The sequence below is a fragment of the Musa acuminata genome, chromosome BXJ3-1 (genome assembly GCF_036884655.1).
Source record: "Musa acuminata AAA Group cultivar baxijiao chromosome BXJ3-1, Cavendish_Baxijiao_AAA, whole genome shotgun sequence".
In the NCBI taxonomy this organism is placed as follows: Eukaryota; Viridiplantae; Streptophyta; class Magnoliopsida; order Zingiberales; family Musaceae; genus Musa; species Musa acuminata.
The window spans coordinates 35,844,825-35,867,103 of NC_088349.1; the positions used below are offsets into that span (position 1 = coordinate 35,844,825).

Below are 22,279 nucleotides of genomic sequence, written 5' to 3' on the forward strand. Positions count from 1 at the left end.
CAAGAGTTTACGAATATATTGAAAATATTTCAACGAGGTTTCAAGACAAACGTAATTATCAATATAAGAGACGAAAAAGAAAGAATCAATTTGATGTGCAAAAAAGGCAAACCACATGCAGTAATCAGTTTCATAACCATCACATTTCTCATCGTAGCATTTCTAAGGTAGGAAACACTAAAATCTGGCACCAGGATTGAGCAGTTAAACTGAATGAATCAATTTGTCTGAAGCTATAAGCATATTGTGTCTAGCAGCTAAAGTGTGTTTACAAATTAGCATAATGACCTTCCTTGAAAAATATTTCCACAGAATTTAGCAGTTTATTTGTCATTTAAAGTTTTCTTCCAAGGCAGAGGTTATGCATACGGGACAGATGTTCTTGCTCAGCAACCATTTCGCGATACAGCTGGAGTGGAAAAGTTGTTTGCAGTTCAATCTCCCAAGATGGTCTCTCTATCTTTGTGTGCGTCCTGTTGTTGTTCGTAGAGAAGAAAATGACAATTAACAGGAGTTCATTCCATTAACTAGAAAAAAGATTAGCTTGTCAAATATGCATCTCTCTCTCTATCTTTAGTAAATTGGTTTGGTGAACCTTACCGGTATATTGTGCAGCTATCTTGCTCATGATTATCTTCTTGTATTGGGTCAGAAGAGCAGTATACTATCTCTGTCAAGCATTTTGTGATGGCATCTTCAGACAAACCGGTGCTGACATTGCCCATCCTCTCCCCTAAAGCAAGCAGTTCCTGTACCATCATCACCAACACATAAATATATAGCAAAGTACCAATTCTATGAAAAGATAAGAAGAAATAAAAAAAAAAATTCAGCACCTCATAGCTCATGTTGTCGATGTCTAGTCTCATGTCATGATGCTGATCAAACAAATGCATGGGGTCTTTGATTTATCATGATTGCACCCTGTAGAAATAATCTCATTGAGAGATAAAGGTAATAACGTAACAAGAAGAAAGCCTCAAATTAAATTCCTCACGTCAGGAATCCATCTAACATGGATGGGGTCTTCATTTCAGGATGACTGGAATCTGTTGTACTGATTTCTTGCTCTCCCATCCCTCTCATTACTTGGTCGTGCTAAAGAGAGTGGCCTTGAATGCACGAGAGACCCCACCCTCGTCGGCCTGACATCCTCAGATGTTGCTCCCGAAACCTAGGATGGGTAGCTTAGATTGGTCCTATAAGCTCTTCTTTGACCATAGATATTTGGACCTTCCACCAGGCATTGTATGGAGGGACAACTATGAGCAGGCACAGTAAGGTAGGAGTGGTATCCTCCATTGGTCCACATATTGCTGTTGATGGCGTGGTGTGCTATACAAGGTTTGTTTATCTCATAATTTATGAAGCCTCTCTCTGCAGTTTCAAGAACCCAATAGAAGTACAAGTTAGTTTAAGCACAACTCCAAAAAGAGAAAACAAGCACACACAGATGAGCAACTATGCAACAGCAAGTTACATTAACCTGAAGAAAAAGCCCTTGTATTAGGATTCACATATATGGATTATTGCTCCGCTTCTCCACCAGTCAGCACCTTAAGTAATTGCTGATGAAAGAAAATACCGAGTCAAGATGCTACTTGAGTGGATCCCAGATGAGATGTTGTTCAGCTGAATGACATTGTCATGCCAACTTCTAACATTTCTCTGAAATGCTTCCTCAGAAATTGATGCACTATCACTCATATAATTATGGACAAAACAGACAGGATCCCAAGGCTGGCACTGAGGATTTAACATTGATAATTTCCAATTGAAGTGGTGAGACTGGAAGAACTTTCCCCACTGTAATATCCATTTCTATTCCCTCTGTCAGCAAGCATGGAATTCATAGTGTTTTTCCTTTTGCAAGTTGCTCTCTCATGATCCATCAGTTGATTGACATTACTCCCCACAACCCTCAAATTAAATTGGTTATAGAATAAATCCATGTTGGGAAAAATTCAGAGGAACTCAAAAAATACTGCCACCAGTTGGAAGATGCATGGAAGGATCATAATATGTTCCTGTATTAGCTGCCATATATCTTGGAGACTCTGAACTAAAATTGCTGAATTGAAGACCATTTGATCTCAAACTAGGGTTGAAATAGGCAAGAGAATTCGCCCCATTAGCTATTGTCTGCTGGAAACATGAAAGATCCTTTTCCTGGAACTAAAACTGGAGTATTTCATTGTTTCATTTGTTTCAGAATTTAAAAATATGAACTAATGATGCTTGAAATTGTGTAATTACCCAAGTTCAATTTATGATCATTTTGTATATGATTCCAAATTTGCTGATGATGCATTTCAAACCATTGAGTTTGAGTTTGACTAGCCAACGGTCTATGCTCCATATTAGCTATGTGCTTCACATCACAAGTAGAATAAATACTGCAAAACAGAAGTAGTAACTGTTAGTGAGACAAGAAAAGTGTGCTTAAGAATATAGTATTCAAAACTTGGATACTTCATAAAAGGAATATTTAGGTAGTTAATTGCCAAATATTTTATATCTAAGAACACTCCAGAAATCCCAAAATTAAGAACACAAACTATCCAGAAATCTATGTACTAAAAATTACTGGTATGCAAGAATTAGCTAAACATCCAACCAGAGAAGGGCAGATAGACACATGTTCCATGTATTTCAAATCTTGTTTAAGGGCCAGAGCATAAAACTTCTAAGGGAAACAAAATATTTCTGATGGCCATAAATGCATATTAAGACATGACAAGTAAGAAATTTATTAAAAAGATTCAGAATAACCATTGTTTCATCCAAAACCATGCTCCTAGATTTGCATAAGATACATTCCTTCAGTAGTCCTCACTGACATTTTCTGTCAGCAGTAATTCCATGAAACAAAGAGAAAGAGGAGCCAAATATGAAGGGACCAAGATGTAAAAGAAAAAAAGAAAGGAGTGTATGTAAAAGAATGAAAGAAGAAAAAACAATTGCTAGCCATGCAAATCAAAATTGAACTGACTATTAAGTAATTTAACTATGCAGCATTTATGAGCTAACTTCAATTAGAAAAAAGATAAAAAGTGTAATATTGTAATTTTGTAAAATTTAGATGGTCTAATTGAACTTGAGAACTTTCCTCACAACTGACCCAAATAAGATGTAACTTTTGCAATTCAGATAATTACACTAGTTACCTTCAAATTCCAACAAAAACAAAAAAAATGGAGATTGATCATAGAAACTGACAGATAATAAGAATTTACTCTTGAACAAAATCATTTTTTCCTAAAACTGGTAACTCCACCAATTATACCTCACAATTTTAGGCAATTAAAGCTATGCACAATTGGAATGCTAAACTCGTTAAAATGTCACTTTTAGCACCCTTATTATTATAATGATGCACATCACCATCGATGAGTTACAATTTGTCCAGATATTGACATGTATCATGATGAATCACAACATATTAATCATGTATGGAGCATCATAGTAAAGCTCAAAGGTTAGTCAAAGGTACAATAGAGCATCAAGAAGTGCTGACAACCTATGGGATTAAGCAGGAACCAAAGATGAATTAATGAAATGTTTAGAGATATTGAAATCAAATGAAAGCACAAGTGTGCCAATTCAAAGATGACCTGAGTATGTCATCATCATAATTTTATGTAATTGTTTTCAATGTTAAATTATCATGAAATACACACACTACATAGAACTTCTATCAAAATGTCCCAAGTTACTACAGTTATAAAGGATTTAAAAAGAGAACAAAAAATCAGACTATATAATGCCCTGATGTTAAACTCTCCAAAAACAATGGAGGATCTACCGTGATCCTTAACCTAAGCCCAAAAGGGATTTAGAGACAGCACCACCAACGTTATCTGATGGCTATGCCAATACATTAAAAACCCTCAAGCTTCTAACTTCTATGAATAATCTAATTCATCATCTCTTAGATTGTCAAGATCTTACTAAGTTATTATCAGATTTTGATATGAGAGCTATCCAGCATACTATTGGTGAAATGCTAGTCTATGTTGTATCTAGATTACACTTAATACGGAAGATTTGGGGCACAAAGGTGGGACTGTGCTAGTCAGCTTGCAGCCTTGCACAATGGGCTAGTACCAGCTTAGGTTGGGCCAATTGAACTGCAGCTTATTGGGGGCTAAATATCTGCAACTTTGATAGTTCCACATGAAATCATCTCGCCTAGAAGGGACCTCATGTGTGCGAGTGGCAAAACCATGGTATGCAATTTCGAATGGTACCACCCGGTACGGGGCCCGGTACGGGCGGTATGTACCGGTCTGATGGCATACCGGTACGCGGACCGCCCGTTACCGGACGGACCGTGCTATAGTTCTACAGTAATACAGTGTAGCAGTACTACAGTGCTACAGTGTTACACTGTAGCAGTGCTACAGTGTTACAGTAAGAGAAAATCGCTCGATAAGCCTTGGTGTACCATTCGGTACACCCTGGTGTACCGCTCGGTACGCATATACCGTACCATACCGAGTCAACCTCGAAATACCGGTACGGCACAGTATTGCATACCTTGAATGAAACATTCTGTTTTATTCGAGTCCAATTGTTTGTAGCCACTTCCTATATTCAGCCATTCAGGTGGTATTTACTAATGCTTTGTTATAAATTAATGATTTCATTATAACTTTTGATGCATGATATTGAAGATATGCAAGTCTACTGTAAAAAAAAATCATGTACATAACTTTATAGTAATCCTTTTATGTTGTATCATATTATTATGTCAATTATTTTTTTATTTTTTACATTTTAGTGTTTTTTGATAGAGATAGTTATCTTGAATCCAACCTATCATATTTGATAGAGATACTGATCCTAATTTTCTAGAACTTGATAAGACCCAACTTTAAATGTCAATATTCACTAGACAATCCTATTATTTCTAAAAAGCAAGAAAAAAGAAGGATTTAAATACAGATCCCAGACCAGTTCCAATAATAACCTATTAGACTGGTACAAAACTGGTAGGCGGTACACACCAATATGTACCACATCTAGCAAGTTTTCAATTTCACTTGGACCAGTCTATACCGAACGGAATTTTCTGGTCCAAACGTTACTGAGAAGCAGGCCATGGCATTTCAGGTAATGCAATTTAGTCTCTCTTTTTTTAATCATAGGGCTGCTTGTAGTTAAAATAATTGGGTTTGGTTTTAGGACTCACGTCCGCTCCTGAGCCTATCTCCCCTCCACATCATCCCTCACTCATCATTTCTTTCCACCTGTTGTACATTGTGTGTCGCATGCATCTAGTACTTCTTTTCTTCACCTCCTTTTCCTCCTTCCTTCCTCCTCCTCCTCTCTCTCTCTCTCTCCCAACAGTTGGTATGAAATACGACATGTTGGTATGATGGAACGGACCAAACCCATACCAATCTGGCCATGGACCCTGATATTAAAGACTGATATCTAGCATGAAGAACAAAAAAAATTCGAAATATATATTATTATACTGGCATCAAGTTGATATTTGTATGATAACAGGTAGTATAACAACTTGAACTACCCCATGCCATTGAACAAAAAAATAATAATTCAAGATTGAATGGGTATTATAATGGTATCTGTACAGTTTTCTATTGGTAATTGGTCCGACTAATAAACAGTATTGGTCTAAGCAATATATGAATCCATGGGAGAAACAACTCCAAATGCAAATGACCTGCAACCCAACTAAAGAAATATTCTCAAGAGACAAATTACTCTATAACAAATACTATGTTCAGACAGCTTAGCACCCGGTGGCAACCACCGGCATGCTGTCACGGCCTTAGCTGGAATTGCCTAAGACGTGAGGCACCCTTGCGGCCAAGACGCGAACTTAGCTTGCGTTGCCTAAGTCGTGCTTCGCCCTTGCGATATTGCTCCGCAAAGATAAGCCCACTTGTAACCTCTCGCAGGTCCCGAAGGACCTGTAAAAGAGAAAGTTGATTAGTTCAAAAGAACGAGCAACGGACAAGTCCCGACGTCTCGCGAAAAGAGGGAAAGCTTTATAAGCAATTCAGCAAGCACCTTGCATGCACAAGAGAAAAGAGGGAGAAGGGGAAACAAGGGCTTTAGAAGGTTGAACAAACAGCTGCAAGCCCACAAACAGCTGCTCACCGAGTCCCGGGCACGACAACAAGTTCCCGTCAAGGCAACGTGCGAACTTGCGAATGAGTGTTCAACGGCCAGTACTATACCGAAGCCCCATCCAGCCCTATGCCACTCGGGGGGTTCAAAGGGGCTAAGATGGCTGACGTTTTGGTGAGCGGAGGCAGATTCCAAAAATCAGCCCGCGGCACATGAAAACGGAGTTGTTTTGGGGCTGTTTTGCTCGGTTCAGTGAGCGATCGCTTTGTAACGCTGCAGCTTGTTCGAACTTATATTTTTACAAGCAAAATGACTCAAAACCAAGGCAAAACTGGCTGCCAAGTAACTGTACATGTAGATGAGAGCGACGAACGGTTCGTTGAACGGAGTTGTTGCGGGTGCGCGACGACCGTTCGTGACATTCTCCCCCACTTAAACTATCGACGCCCTCGTCGACGCTTGTTGGTAGTTGTTGATGATCTCTTCTTCATGTCGTAGGGCATCTTCAGGCTCCCAACTGGCTTCAATTCGGGGAAGCTTTCGCCACTTCACCAAGTACTCTATCTACTCAGCTCCGTTGGGTAGCTTTATTTTGCGGTCCGCCAGAATGGTTTCAACTCGCTTCTCGTAGGAGGCTGTGATGGGAGGTAGCCGGGTTGGAACACTTCGGGAAGCATCTTGCGGATCCGAGTGGTAGGCATTTAGGTTGCTGGCGTGAAAAACGTTGTGAATTTTGAACCACGCCGGCAGCTGCAACTTGTAAGAGACGTTGCCTACCCTGCTGATAATTGGGAAGGGCCCTTCATACTTGCGCACCAATCCTTTGTGGACTTTGTTCCTAAAGAATTATAGTGATGCTGGTTGGAGCTTTACCAGCACCAAATCGCCAACTTTGAACTCTTGCGGTCGCCTTCGTAAGTCTGCCCACTTCTTCATCCTTTTTGCCGCCTTCTCCAAGTAAGCCCGCGCAATATCTGCATTTCGATGCCACTCCTTTGCGAAATGGTAGGCTGACGGACTACTCCCAGTATACCCAATAGCCATGGTGTGCGGAGTCGACGGTTGTTGCCCGGTAATGATCTCGAAGGGGCTCTTGTTGGATGCAGAGCTCCGCTGCAAGTTGTAGGAGAATTGGGCAATGTCCAACAGCTTCACCCAATCTCGTTGGTTGGCACTCACGTAGTGCCGAAGATATTGCTCTAGGAGCGAGTTTATCCTTTCAGTCTGGCCATCCGTTTGGGGGTGGAGGCTTGTAGAGAAGTATAACTTTGACCCCAATAATTTGAATAGCTCGGTCCAGAATCGTCCCAGGAACCGAGCGTCTCGATCACTAATGATATTGTGCGGGACTCCCCAATACTTCACCACATCCTTTATCATCAGCCTGGCCGCCTCCTCTACTGAACAGTGTAGGGGAGCAGCAATGAAAGTTGCATACTTTGAAAACCAATCGACCACCACGAGTATCGATCCGAGTCTCCCTACAAGTGGCAAGCTTGATATGAAGTCCAAGGAAATGCTCTCCCACGGCCTTTCTGGTACGGGCAACGGCTCCAAAAGTCCCACCGACTTCCGCTGCTCCACCTTATCTTGTTGGTAAGTAAGGCATGTTCGAACATATTCCTCCACATCAGTCCCCATCTTCGACCAGTAGAAGGCCCTCTCCACGAGAGCCAACGTTCTGTGAATGCTTGGGTGTCCAGCCCAAAGGGAATCGTGACACTCTTTTAAGAGTTCACGCCTCAAATTGTCTACTCGGGGAACATAAACCCTATTCCCTTTTGTGTAAACGAGTCCCTCCTAGACCCAAAATCGTCATGCCTTGCCTTCTTTGATGAGCTGCATCAGGATAACTGCTTGGGGGTCACTATGCAATCCATCTCTGATCCTGGAAAGGAAGTTGGAGTGCAACTGACTTGCTTGGCCTCCGCCCTCCAATTGTGCGGCATTCACACGCTCCACTTTCCGACTCAATGCATCGGCCATGACATTTGCCTTCCCAGGCTTATACTCCATTGCCATATTAAATTCAGCCAAGAAGTCCTGCCAATGCGCCTGCTTTGGGGAGAGCTTCTTTTGAGTTTGGAAATAGCTCAAAGCGATGTTGTCCATCCTCAGCACAAATCACGATCCGAGGAGATAGTGTCGCCAAACTCGTAGACAGTGAATCACCGCTATCATCTCCTTCTCATGCACTGGATACCGCCGCTCGGTCTCGTTGAGTTTGCGGCTCTCGTAGGCCACCGGATGACCCTCCTGCATGAGTACTCCCCCAATAGCGAAGTCCGAAGCATCTGTATGGACTTCAAAAGGCTCCCCATAGTCTGGCAATTTGAGCACTGGTTCTTCCATAACAGCAACCTTCAGATCTTGGAATGCTATTTCACATTTGTCAGACCACTTCCAAGGCTGCTCCTTTTTTAGCAACTCCGTCAGTGGGGTTGCACGCTTCGAATATCCCGCTATGAAGCGTCGATAATAGTTGACGATACCAAGGAAGGATCTCAACTCTGGCACCTTCTTTGGAGTTCGCCATTCCGCAACCGCTTGCACCTTCGACTTATCTATCCGAATGGAGCCATCACCGATTCGATGTCCCACGAATAAGATCTCAGTTTGAGCAAAGTAGCATTTCTCCCTTTTCACGAACAAAGTATTCTCCCTAAGAACCTTGAAAATTGTCCAAAGGTGTTTGACGTGCTCCTTGAGCGTTTGACTATAGACGACGATATCGTCCAAGTAGATGACCACGAACTTATCCAAATACTCCTTGAATAGTTGGTTCATGAGAGTGCAGAACATGGCCGGAGCGGTGGTTAAGCCGAAAGGCATCACCAAGAACTCAAACGCTCCATACCTGGTCACACAGGTAGTCTTCGCTTCGTCGCCTTCAGCAATGCGCACCTGCCAATACCCCGACCAAGGTCGAGTTTTGAGAAATACTTGGCTTTGCCCAATTGGTCGAATAAGTCCGCAATGAGTGGGATGGGATGCTTGTTCTTCACTGTCACTTTGTTGAGGGCTCGGTAGTCGACGCATAATCGGAGGCTCCCATCTTGTTTCTTCTGGAAGAAAACTGGAGCTCCGAAAGGTGCTTTAGAGCTGCGGATGAGACCACCGCTTAGCAGTTCACCTAACTGCTTCCTGAGTTCTGCCAACTCTGGCGGGGGCATGCGGTAGGGTGGTCTCGCTGGAGGCTTCACTCCTGGCTCCAGCTCGATGTTGTGATCCATGCCCCTACGTGGTGGAAGAGTCTTCGGCAACTCGGGTGGCATAACGTCATTGAACTCTTTCAGGACATTTGCCACCACAGTAGGTTCTTGAATGACCTTCTCGTCAAGTGGCTCTAGCTTCATCGCAGCCACGAAGGTTAATTCACCTTTTCGCACCCCTTTCTTTAGTTGCAACGCCGATATATGTTGCGGTTCCTTGGTTCCTCTCCGAGAGACAAGAACCACGTAGGGATCGTCGCCTCCCATCATACATAGGGAGTTCAAGAACGACATTGGCACCAACTTCGCCGCGTGCATAAACTTCATTCCAAGAATCACTTGGAAGTCATCCAATGACATTGCCATCATGTTGGTGTTCCCGCTCCATGTCCCGATTTTGATGGGGACTCCCTTCGCCAACCCGGAGATTCGTTTGGCCTCCGAGTTCACCACCTTCATTCGACTTGGGCTCTTCTCTAAGATCAACCCAAGTCGCTTTGCTTCTCGATCGACTATAAAGTTGTGGGTAGCGCCCGTGTCCACCATTGCACGAGTTGTTTGGCCATTGAGCTTGATGTCAACATACATTAGCTTGCCACTTCCTACTTTTTGTTGCCTTGTCTTCGGGTTCTCCCCCACTTGACCCCACATGGCGTTCAACAAACGCATGGCTCCCATCCGGGGTCCTTGCGACTCCTCATCGTCGCTGCTGGCTTCAGAACTACTTGAACTAAGGGCGACAGCCTTGCCCTTGTCTGATTTGGGAGGGCAGATGGAAGCTGTTAGCGCATTGAGTGCCTGTTTTTGTGGGCACTCCCTCACCATGTGTGGCCCTCCATATAAGAAGCATCCGCCAAGTTTCGGGGCCTTGCCTTTCGGGCTTGGCCCTTTGTGGGAACTCTTCTTCTTTTGTTCGCCTCCGAGCTCCTTCCCTCAAGAATGTTTTAAAGGGTGATTGCCTGAAGATTGTTTCCTTCTCCCTGAGTCTTCGAAGGAAACAAAGTCGGTGAGCTTTTCTGCAGCAACAATTGCCCCGACCACATCGGTGACATTCCTTCGATTTAGTTCCTGTTGAGCCCATGGCTTCAAACCATCGAGGAAGCTGAACAACTTGTCCTTCTCGGACATGTCCTGTATGTCCAGCATTAGTGCAAAAAATTATTTCACATAGTCTCGAATGGTGGAACTCTGGCGGAGTTGTCTCAACTTCCTTCTTGCGACGAACTCTGTGTTCTCAGGTAGGAACTGAGTTCTCAACTCCCGCTTCAAGTCTTCCCATGTGTCAACCCGACACCGACCTTGTTGGATCTCCTCCCAACGGGTTCGCCACCAAAGTTTCGCATCTTCGTTCAGATACATTGTTGCTATAGAAACTTTGGTATCTTCAGAATCTAGCCTCGTAGCTCGAAAGTATTGTTCCATGTCGAACAGAAAATTCTCGAGCTCTTTGGCATCTCTGGCCCCTTCATAACCATGAGGCTCGGGTGCCCTCAAGTTTTGTGGTGGTGCAACGCGGGTGTTGTTTCCTCCCGCATTTAGTGCTCTTGTGAGAATGGCCACCTTTGAAGTGAGTTCCGCCACAACATCCTATAAGTGTTGCACGGAGTCTTTGGTGTCATCAGATAGTCGATCGACTAGGGCCTCGACCTTGTCGATCCTGGACTCCGCTTCCTCTTGCGAGCTCTCTACCCCAACAAGCCTTTGTTGGCCATGGTAGAGTTCCTCCACGCTCGCTTCAAGAACATCCAGGCGGGTTTCCGCCGTTGTGAGTCTCTCCTTGTGACTCTTTTTTCCAGTTGGCACTCCAGATTGCGCCTCATCCGCTCGCGGAGAGTAGCCAACTTCTCGCTCATCATGTTTGCTGCCGCGCTCCTCTTGAGCGGCTCCAACAGCATGAGAGCGAGTGTGCACATGCAGCCCACCTGCGGCTGCTTGGGGCAAGGGTCCGGCTTGCCCCGTCTTGCTGGATTCGCCACGATGCTTTGCCATGGCAAAGTTACGAAGTTCCTTCGCTGCTCGCTCGAAGTGCTTAACCTGGCTCTGATACCACAATGTCACGGCCTTAGCTGGAATTGCGTAAGGCGTGAGGCACCCTTGCGGCCAAGACGCGAACTTAGCTTGCGTTGCCTAAGTCGCACTTCGCCCTTGCGATATTGCTCCGCAAAGATCAGCCCACTTGTAACCTCTCGCAGGTCCCAAAGGACCTGTAAAAGATAAAGTTGATTAGTTCGAAAGAACGAGCGACGGACAAGTCCCGACATCTCGCGAAAAGAGGGGAAGCTTTACAAGCAATGCAGCGAGCACCTTGCGTGCACAAGAGAAAAGAGGGAGAGGGGGAAAACAAGGGCTTTAGAAGGTTGAACGAACAGCTGCAAGCCCACAAACAGCTGCTCACCGAGTCCCGGGCGTGACAACAAGTTCCCGTCAAGGCAACGTGCGAACTTGCGAATGAGTGTTCAACGACCAGTACTATACCGAAGCCCCATCCAACCCTGTGCCACCCGGGGGGTTCAAAGGGGCTGAGATGGCTGATGTTTTGGTAAGCGAAGGCAGATTCTAGAAATCAACCCGCGGCACATGAAAACGGAGTTGTTTTGAGCTGTTTTGGGGCTGTTTTGCTCGGTTCGGTGAGCGGTCGCTTTGTAACTCTGCAGCTTATTCGAAATTACATTTTTACAAGTAAAATGACTCAAAACCAAGGCAAAACAGGCTGCCAAGTAACTGTACATGTAGATGAGAGCGACGAACGGTTCGTTGAACGGAGTTGTTGCGGGTGCACGACGACCGTTCATGACATTGCGGAATTTGAACAACCATCTCCTTAGGATTCTCATGATAAAAGTGATTTGATCTTCTTTTGCCAAGGAAATTTGTACACAAGTTGAGTCATAACCTACAGTCTTCAAATACTAACATTTACTTTATTTCCACTGGATATGACATTTCAAATCACAAATAATCCATAATCAAAATAGTTGAAACTATAGTTCTAAATATCACCCAGACGGTCTGTAGCGGGCAGTATTTATTGGTTCAAACTCCAAAGATGAACCAACATACAAACCAGCCCTTTTTGGGTCATTTCAGATTTTTTTTTCTTAAGGTTTAGATCTCTCATTTGCCTCACCTTCCTAGTTACGCCCATTGTCCACTGCCCATGGCCCGCTGCTCGGGATGAACATCGCCCGCCTGCCTAGTATTTTTTTCCTCTTCCTTCTCTACCTCTTCTCCTACTCTCAATCAGGATTGGTAGGTAGTATTTTTTTATTTTCTTATTTTCTTATCTTCTAACCTTGTTTCTAACCTCAATAAGAAAATTCTATTGGTAGGTAGTCTAGGGTTTTAAGGTTAGAAACAAGGAAGGCGGTAGGTAGTATGCCTGAAAATCAGGATTGGTAGGTAGTATTTTTTATTTTCTTATTTTCATTCGGTATTGCCTTCCTTGTTTCTAACCTTAAAACCCTATCCTAACTCTTTTTTTTTCAGGCATTTTCGGAGGGTTTTACACCCTAAATTAGGTGTACCGCTCGGTACGCTTGGCGTACCGCTCGGTACACCATACCGTACCGTACCGAGCCCGCCTCGAAACACCGGTATAGTACGGTATTGCAAACCTTAGTTAGAAATAAATATAGTAATAGTATAAGTTTAACAAAATCAATATAAATTAGGTAATAATAGTATCACATATCTTTTTCGGGCTTTGAGAAAGTCTTGTTCAAGGCTCGTATTTCAGTCCGTTATGGATTGTCCTTCTGTAAATATTGAAATATCTACAGAAAAATCATTTGAATTGTTAGACTATTTTGTTACAATATAAACTCTAAAATTCAAATGAATTAAATAATCACATATGTAGATATACCTGATTGTTGATTCTACCACTAAAATGAATGACGGGTCTCCACGGGTGGTGGATCGGAGTCCTCGATCCTATACATCTGCATATCAATATGATATGTTTGTTGGACCCAATCATGAAATTGATCCCATGACATAATGTATTGATACACTATATGTCATTGATGCATCAATGTGGTGTTGATCGTCATGAATCATATTTGTCCGAGGCAGCTCTTGAGGCATATATTGGTGAATGTCAGAGCTTCTACTTTCGCTACTGATCTGCTGCTCTGTATCATACTGTTGCTCAGAGAAGGATGACCAACTATCACCATACTGTTGTTGCCCGTATGATTCTCCATAATACGATGGAGCACTGTAGCACTGTTACAGTGCGGTAATGGTCAATTTGATCGTTGGAGCACTGTAGCACTATTACGGTGTGATAACGATCGATTTCGACCGTTACAATGCGGTAACAGTTGATTTCGACCGTTACCGAGTTGTGTCGGGCGGTAACGATTGAAATTTCGACCGTTATCGCCCGATATTATCTCATATCGTCCGATACGGGGCGCTTATAACCGTTCCGCCCGGTTGTGAGCAGTCTGCATACCGATATGCCGTCGGACCGGTACGTACCACCCGTACCGGGCGGCATCATTCGGTATTGCCTACCTTGGATGAATGTGTGGAGTTACCAATAAAGATAGAAAAAAAAAAAATATTCATTAATAACTAGGAATCACTTCGATAAAAGATAAGATGAGAAAAAGTCATTTAAGATGATATGGGCATCTGCCTAGGAGACCTCTGGATGTGGTGGTCAAAAGATATAAAATAATTAATATTAATAGTACGAATATAAGTAGAGAAAGATCTAAAAAGACTTTAATAGAAACTATAAATAAAGATTTAAGTACTCTAAACTTAACTAAGTATATGATCTTTTACAAATCTCAATGGTGGTAAAAGATTCATGTAGCTGACTCTAAATTATTGGGACTTACGGCTTTATTGTTGTTGTTGTTGTATTATAGTTTTCTAAAAACATATGGATCCATACTCCATATATAACTAAATATCACATTGCAGTCATAATATACTCAAGAACTAAAAACAGAAGCATACTTAAACAATGACAAGATGCTGAGTTTCTCTTGCTGCCATAAACACTTTTCCAAATTGCAAATTTATAACTATCTATTACATCATTGAATTGACATTGAAGTATAGATGATAGAAAATTAAGCATGAAGCACGGCTATCCATTCCTTGGAAATCTTACAAACGAATAATGCTTATAATAATTGTAACTTCAACCTAAGGAAACAGGATGCTATCTAACAAGAAAATGTATTAAAAAAGATAACTTATTAAGTGGCTTCATATGCACAATTTACTTATTCTGCATTCTCTTAACAAAATTATTCCACTTTATTAAAGGAGCCAATGATACCAAGCTACGCATCAAGGAACGAACATGAAATGGAGTATGGATTAATCATCAGAAGTGAAAACACATCATGAGAATTATAAAACACAAAAGAAATCATGAGTGATGTATCAAAATACATCTGATTCGAACTCACAAAAAGCCAACAAGATTAGCAGCTTTTATTGCAAAGAAGTATAAGTAATAGGAGAGCAATTTACATATTTATATATTGTACAAGAAGTCAGTCAGCATAGTAAACACCTAATAATTATTTCAGTCTTCTTATATTACTTACAAAATCAATTTCCTGGCAGCTTTTGAAGTAGGAAAAAGTCACAAAAGAGTCTAGGCAGATCTATGAAGTTATGATAAATAGAAGAAACAGATTAAATACTTCTGTACCAGTCATACACTATGCATCTTGCAGTATTGTTTTAAACACTTTAAAATAAGTATCGACAAATAAAAATGTATAGAATACAATTCCAATTATAGGCAGAAAACAAACAATTATTCAAAGCCTTCAAAACACAAAAAATATTCAACTGAACCATCCTCATCATACTTATTCACAGCTTTACCTCTTTTATTCTGAAGCCCCAGCAAGAATGAATTTTTCAATAATTTTAGCACATTTCTTCTCTCAGATTATATAAATTATGAAGACAGACTCTTATGAAAGCCACCAAAAGATTTATACCACATCTAAGAGGTATTCATTATCTCTGTAGCTTTCCAAAATAAGATCCTGGAACTGTGCAGGGGCATATATTGCCCCAAAGATATTCCTAAGACTCATATATCACTTCACCCTAATGATGCCTATTCCAACCAAACAAAATATTAGCCAGATTGTTTCATCTTACTTTTGCAGCACCTATTGCACCATAATATTTGGATTGAACTCCTTATTCTAGTATAGTAAAGATGTAAAAGGCCATTATATCATAAATGCAAGCATGTCATATGAATTACGAAGTGTGCCACTCAGATCAAAGAAAACAGAAGAAGGATCTACGCACCTTCAGACTGAGCTACTATGGCATACTGAAGAGTAACAAAAGGCATGGCCAACAATATCACTTTCTATTGCCAGTGCTGTCTAGACTACATTTTCTCTTCATGTCTGGCAGATCTTGTTCAACTTGTGATATGCCTCAAAGATCAATGCCTAAGAACCTGTCTCAGCATTTAAGCAACAGTGCATTGGATGATGGCATCAACTTTGCACAAATGATTTGGTATATCCAACAAGAAACCTTCTTTTAATTTTTCAAAGAAGAGCTTCTTTGTCAATCTGATGCTTCAACACAATGCTAAACTGCTTTGCTTATATCAGCATACTTCTATTACAAACCTCAATTACATTATCCATAACTCATCTTTACGAAAAGAAGGGAACATTGAATAGTAATTGTTGACAAGTAAAGACTGCCTTTTATATAGAGACAGTTTAGCCATGATGCTTCAACACAATGCTAAACTGCTTTGCTTCTATTAGCATACTTCTATTACAAACTTCAATTACATTGTCCATAACTCATCTTTCAAAGGAAGGTAAGATTAAATAGTAACTGTTGACAAGTAAAGACTGCCTTTTATATAGAGACAGCTTAACCACGATGACTGAAAACAGCATAATCAATCCTTAGAGCAGGGTTCGTGGTATCATGGTATATGGCCCGGTACGAGTGGTGCATACCAATCAGATAGGGGACCAATACTTGGACCATCTTGTACCAGGTGGTATATACTAACAGGCTCTATAATGCTCTAAACAGGCATATACCACTTGGTAATGGTCGAAATCCGACCATTACCGATGGACGGCTTATATCTGACCCTTTCCAACAGTCAACTCCATTTGAAAGTGTTTTTAAACCCTTTCCTCCCCCTATTGCACCCCCTTTCACTCTCTTAAACTTATACTCTCTTAATCTCTTTCTCACTCACTTTTCTCTTAAAACTTTACAAAGCTGCAATTTGTGGATTAGATCTTAGGAGGCTAATTAGGAAGAGTTAACACCCAAGTTAGAGGAAGCACTCTCTAATCAAAGGCATGCAGACAACCTCTCAATCGCATTCAGCAACCTACTCAATCCAGAGAAATGATAGCGACATGGACAACAATGCCTCGACCGACATTGGCGATACCGTCGGGAAGTTGATGATCCTATCTACATAGCTCGAGGGTGGTGCATGGATCGAGGAGCAGTATTTTACGTATTGTCACGAACGATCATCGCGCACCTGCAACAACTTCATTCAACGAACCGTTCGTCGCTTTTGTATGCTTGTACAGATATATAGCAGTATGTTTTGCCTTGGTTTTGTATGTTTTTTTTGCTTGAAAAATATAAGCAACAATAGTTCGTAGCGCTGCAGTGCGACTGCTCACCGTGCCGAGCCAAACTGCCCCAAAATGGCTCCATTTTCGCGTGTCACAGTCTGTTTTTTGTAGACCACATGCTCACACGAAACATCAATCATCTCAGCACCATGGAACCCCTACGATGGCACCAGGGGGGATGGGGCTTAGGGGTAGTGATATGAATGAGCAAGTTAATTTTAATTCTGCTAACGACCCTTTAATTATTCATGGAGGACCAATGACGAGAGCTAAAGCTAAAAGGATGAAAGAAGCTTTAACTTGTTTATTGGAAGGCATTTGGAAGGAGCAAGCTGGTCAAAACTTGGTCAAGGTTATATGGATATAAGAAGAGCCTAAAATAGTCAGTCTGATTCAAATAAGTCTACATCGTGAAGAGAAAGTCTAGCCTTGAAAGAAGGATGAATTTTTAGCCCATTTTGAAGAATAAAAGTCATTCAGCCATATTAGACCATATTAGGAATTGTGGGCTTATTCATGAATAATCATTCAAATCAATTCAAGGCAGATTCATGAGTAATCTACATTCATGCATTAGAAATATGAATATTATTTAATATATTTTTTAATGAATTCATTCCCTTTGTACTTGACCTTTGTACTATATAAATAAGGTTGACTCCCTTTGTACGGAATACAATTCAAAAATGTATTCAACTTTCAACACCGGTGAGTGTTTTGTTTTTAAGTTCTTGCATAAACTTTGGAACTTATCAAGCTTTTCTGCTTGTGGCGTTCAAAATATAAAAATCTTTGTTTTTCCTTTCAACTTATCAAGCTTCTTAGTTTGTGACGTTTTAAGGGAATCAAAGTGTTGTTCTAATTACTTTATCAAATTTTCATTGATAAAGTAATTAGAATAGTTTCCCTAACTTTAATCTTGAACGATCCATCTTGTTTCAATTCGTTTGAGAGGGTCAATTTACATTCCATATGTATCATAGCTCTTTAGCTATCGGGGTGTATGGTTGTTCTAATACCAAATGATGGAAATCATTAACTTAGCAACCATACATCCCGATAGCTAAAGAGCTATAATACATATGGAGTGTAAATTAACTCCCTCCAACGAATTGAAACAAGACAGATCGTTCAAGATTGAAGTTAGGGAAACTATTCTAATCACTTTATCAATAAAAATTTGATGAAGTAATTATAACAGCACTTTGATTCCCTTAAAATGCCACAAACTAAGAAGCTTGATAAGTTGAAAGGAAAAACAAAGTTTTTTGGGTTTTGAATGCCACAAGCAGAAAAGCTTGATAAGTTCCAAAATTCATGCAAGAACTTAAAAACAAAACACTCACCGGTGTTGAAAGTTGAATATACTTCTGAATTTTATTTCTTACAAAGGGAGTCAGCCTTGTTTATATAGTATAAAGGCTATGCACAAAGGGAATGAATCCATTAAATACATTAAATAACATTCATATTCCTAATGTATGAATGTAGATTACTCATGAATCTGCTTTGAATTGATTTGAATGATTATTCATGAATAAGCCCACAATTCCTAATATGGTCCAATATGGCTGAATGACTTTTATTCTTCAAAATGGGCTAAAAATTCATCCTTCTTTCAAGGCTAGACTTTCTCTTCACGATGCGGACTTATTTGAATCAGGTTGACTATTTTAGGCTCTTCTTATATCTATAGAACATTGACCAAATTTTGACCAGCTTGCTCCTTCCAAATGTCTTCCAATAAACAAGTTAAGGCTTCTTTCATCATTTTATATCTCTTGTCATTGGTCCTCCATGAATAGTTAAAGGGTCTTTGACAGAATTATAATCAACTTGCTCATTCATATCAAGTAGTATCGGGCGTTGAACAATCTTCACAAGTTCGCACGTTAACTTGACGGGAACTTGCCTTCGTGCCCAACACCCGGTGAGCAGTTGTTAGCGGACTTACAACTGTTCGTTCTACCTTCTAAAGTCCTTGTTTTCTCCTTCCTCTTTTTTCTTCCTTGCACTCAAGGTGCTCATTAAATTGCTTGTAAAGCTTCCCTCTTCGCGAGATGTCGACACTTGTTTGTCGCTCGTTTTCAAACTAATCAACCTTTTGTTTCACAGGTCCTTCGGGACCTGTATGAGGTTGCAACTAGGTTGACCCTTTGGAGACGCATATGTCGCAAGGGCGCCTCATGACTTAGGCAATCCTAGCTAAGTCCGAGGAGTTGGCGCAAGGGTGCTTCACGATTTAGGCAACTCCAGCTACGTCTGTGACTTTGCCGCAAGAGTGCCTCATGACTTAGGCAATTTTAGCTAAGTTCGTGACAGTATACCACCCAATATTTAGATCATAAAACTCGACGTGATGGTTAGTCATTCTTTTATATTGGATTTGCCATGTTGATATTTGTTGCAAAAAGTGAAGATCTAAATAAGCCAGAAGTGAAAATTTATTGAATTATTTTGATTTTATTGGATATGGTAAGAAAGGATTACAGGAAGTAGTGAGACAGAGAAATTGACTAACTCAGAGAGACAAGCCTAATGGACAAAATACCTAGGTTTTTTACTATTGAAAACATCAAAATAGTCAGATCAATGTTGCTTAGTTGCTAATGATTCTCTAAGATGCATAAATAACAAAAATACAATACAGATGTAGATGCTAATAATTCTTGACTTTTGCTATTACATGCTGGAGATCAGCATTAAACACAAGTAGCAGATTATTCGGAAAATTATAATACTAATCCAAGAAACTGGTTTAGTTCCCAGAAATCGAAAAGTTAAATATAAACTTGTTAAAACTAACATGTTCAGCATTCTTCGACTTATCAGTAGAAAATGTTTTCCTTGGATTCAACTACTCCACTTACTATCTGGCATCCAAAAATATAAATTCCCTTGCCTGAAGATAAAGAGACAGATAAGGCTCTAGCATCATATAAGTGCCAAGGGTTGAACTGGATTGGAAGGCTTTTATGAGACAAAATTAGCCTTTTCCATTCCATAAGTGGATTGGAAGGTTTGCATAAAAGCAACATCCAGAAAAACTACCGGCAAAGGTCATCCAAACAAGTTATGATAAAAGTCTTGTAGCATAGAAATGTGCAAAATCTTATCAATGTTCTTAAGTATGCAGCACAGCAGCATATAAATGCACATAAGTTTCATGATCATTGGATGAATTTTACCTTACAAACACAGATTTATACAAGAGATTAGCAACAATACTCGATACAATAAATATCAATATTTCAAGGGAAAAAAGATGAAGGCAAATTTACCGGTGGCAAAATCGGGAGAGATGGGTAAAGCAGGACCGATTTGATCTCGATTTCCATGCGCGCACGACGACAAATCGAAGACCAACCTTTACAATTTGAAGCAAGGGCTGTTAGGGCATGAGAAGTTTTGATCAAAAGTAGAAGGTAAAAGAGGGATTGCAAAGGAAATACCAATACGAGGACTAGTATAACACGCAAGCTTTCTTTCCTGTCGTTTAAGATGTTGTCATGATGACTTCATATCTATATTTCACATATATATATATATATATATATATATATATATATATATATATATATATATATATATATATATATATATATATATATATATATATACCTTTAGAATGTTTTGAAATTGAATTATTATTATATACATATTCCTCCAAATAATACCTTCAAATTTAAATTTTAATAATTATTATGAGAAAAATGACATCGATGATGTGATTGTTACCTCATGTGAGATGATATATTAGCATCATCTCACCGTCATAATACCATCATATATGATAGATAACCTCATATCACCATCATATAGACGTCATGTCGATATCACATGGATATCATATCAAAAATGACTATCACATCAACATCAAAATAATCAACACATTAGTATTGGGTAATAGTCATGTAAGTAGCATGTGATTATCATGATTATCAACACATATCTAATATGTGATAAGCACATAATCGATATACTATGGATATATAATTGACACTTACAAAAATTATCCCCCATAATATATCATGGGTTCAAAGAGTCCAACATAAAAGAATTCTCCCACGCACTTTTTCTTGATACCATTTAAGTCATGGATTAAATATAGGGGTGTTCAAAATGATTCGAACATTAAGATTCAAAACAAACCAAAATGAAAAAATTGAACCTATCTGATTCAATTAACTAGTTAATCGATTTTTAAATTTAAGTAATTTATAATATATATATATATATATATATATATATATAATGAATTGATTGCGTTTATTAAATTGGTTCAGTTTAATTGAACCAAACCAAAATTTGGATCCAATTTAACATATATTCTTAAAAACTTTATATTTTAAATATTATTCTAAACATTCTAAGCAAATGAAATTATACACAAGTGATTTTTTATTTTTAATTAAAAGATACTATAAAAAAATAATGACTTCATATGCAATATTTTTTTTAATGATGATGATGTATAATGATACATACAAATTAATAAAAAATTAAAAATGATTAATACATGAGAGACGAGATAGCGAGTAACATTGATGAAGGAAAAGCTATAAACTCACCGAGTTTAGATTGAGTTGATATTTTTAAACTAAAATCAATTATTCGAGTTGGTTAAACGAACAAAAGAAGAATATCCTCTCAAACTAAAATTATTTGTAGCCTTCAAAATCAAATTGTTGGTGAATTGGTTCAAACCGAATTAATTCTATTTGGATTTAATTTGATTTTTCAATTTAATTTGAACACTTCTAGTCAAATCTTCCAAGCCCAAAATTAACTTAAGCATTAGATGAATATTTATCAACAATATTCTCGATACAGTTCTATAGGGTTCAACCTCTTCAGAGTCGATGGGATTTGACCTTCTTAGCGTCGAATATATTTGATACCTTCAAGATCGGACGAGTATGGTGTCAGTCAAGATTGTAATAGATATATAATGAATATCGATTTTGAATCTACATTCAAATCAAACAATCAAATTCTATGATAATAATAATAATGATTCGATACTAAAAAGATAAAAGATGAATTAAGCCACTAACAACCTATATAATCGTGTGAAAGATCTTAGCAATATGATTGTTCTATGATTGTGTGATTGCATTAAGAATGATAAGTGAATGATAAATGATAAGTGTGAAGAATGATAAGTGATTGATTGCCTTACCAACCTATATAATCATGTGATTGCCTCAAAGTCCATGATGAGATTCTCACATTACTTCAAGGTTATAAGATTAGACCGATAATATAACATATATAAATACTTTTTAGAAAGAGAGTATCATAACTTGATTGCAAGAGATTAATTGGATAAAA

The 22,279-nt window shown here is 39.6% G+C and overlaps 1 non-coding gene across 3 annotated transcripts; it reads right to left on the reverse strand.

The window, feature by feature from the left end:
• Positions 1–109: 109 nt before the first annotated feature.
• Positions 110–20,392, reverse strand: LOC103972908 (uncharacterized). 3 transcript variants are annotated; one of them, XR_010492812.1, is made up of 7 exons: positions 20,227–20,392; positions 2,257–2,396; positions 1,487–2,175; positions 998–1,377; positions 837–924; positions 601–749; positions 110–473 (listed from the first exon to the last, which is right to left on the reverse strand). It is a non-coding gene; the product is annotated as an uncharacterized LOC103972908 (transcript). The 3 variants fall into 3 exon arrangements; XR_010492811.1 differs by having other exon boundaries at positions 1,487–2,181; positions 20,227–20,391; XR_010492810.1 differs by having other exon boundaries at positions 1,487–2,396.
• Between the last annotated feature and the right edge of the window lie 1,887 nt (positions 20,393–22,279).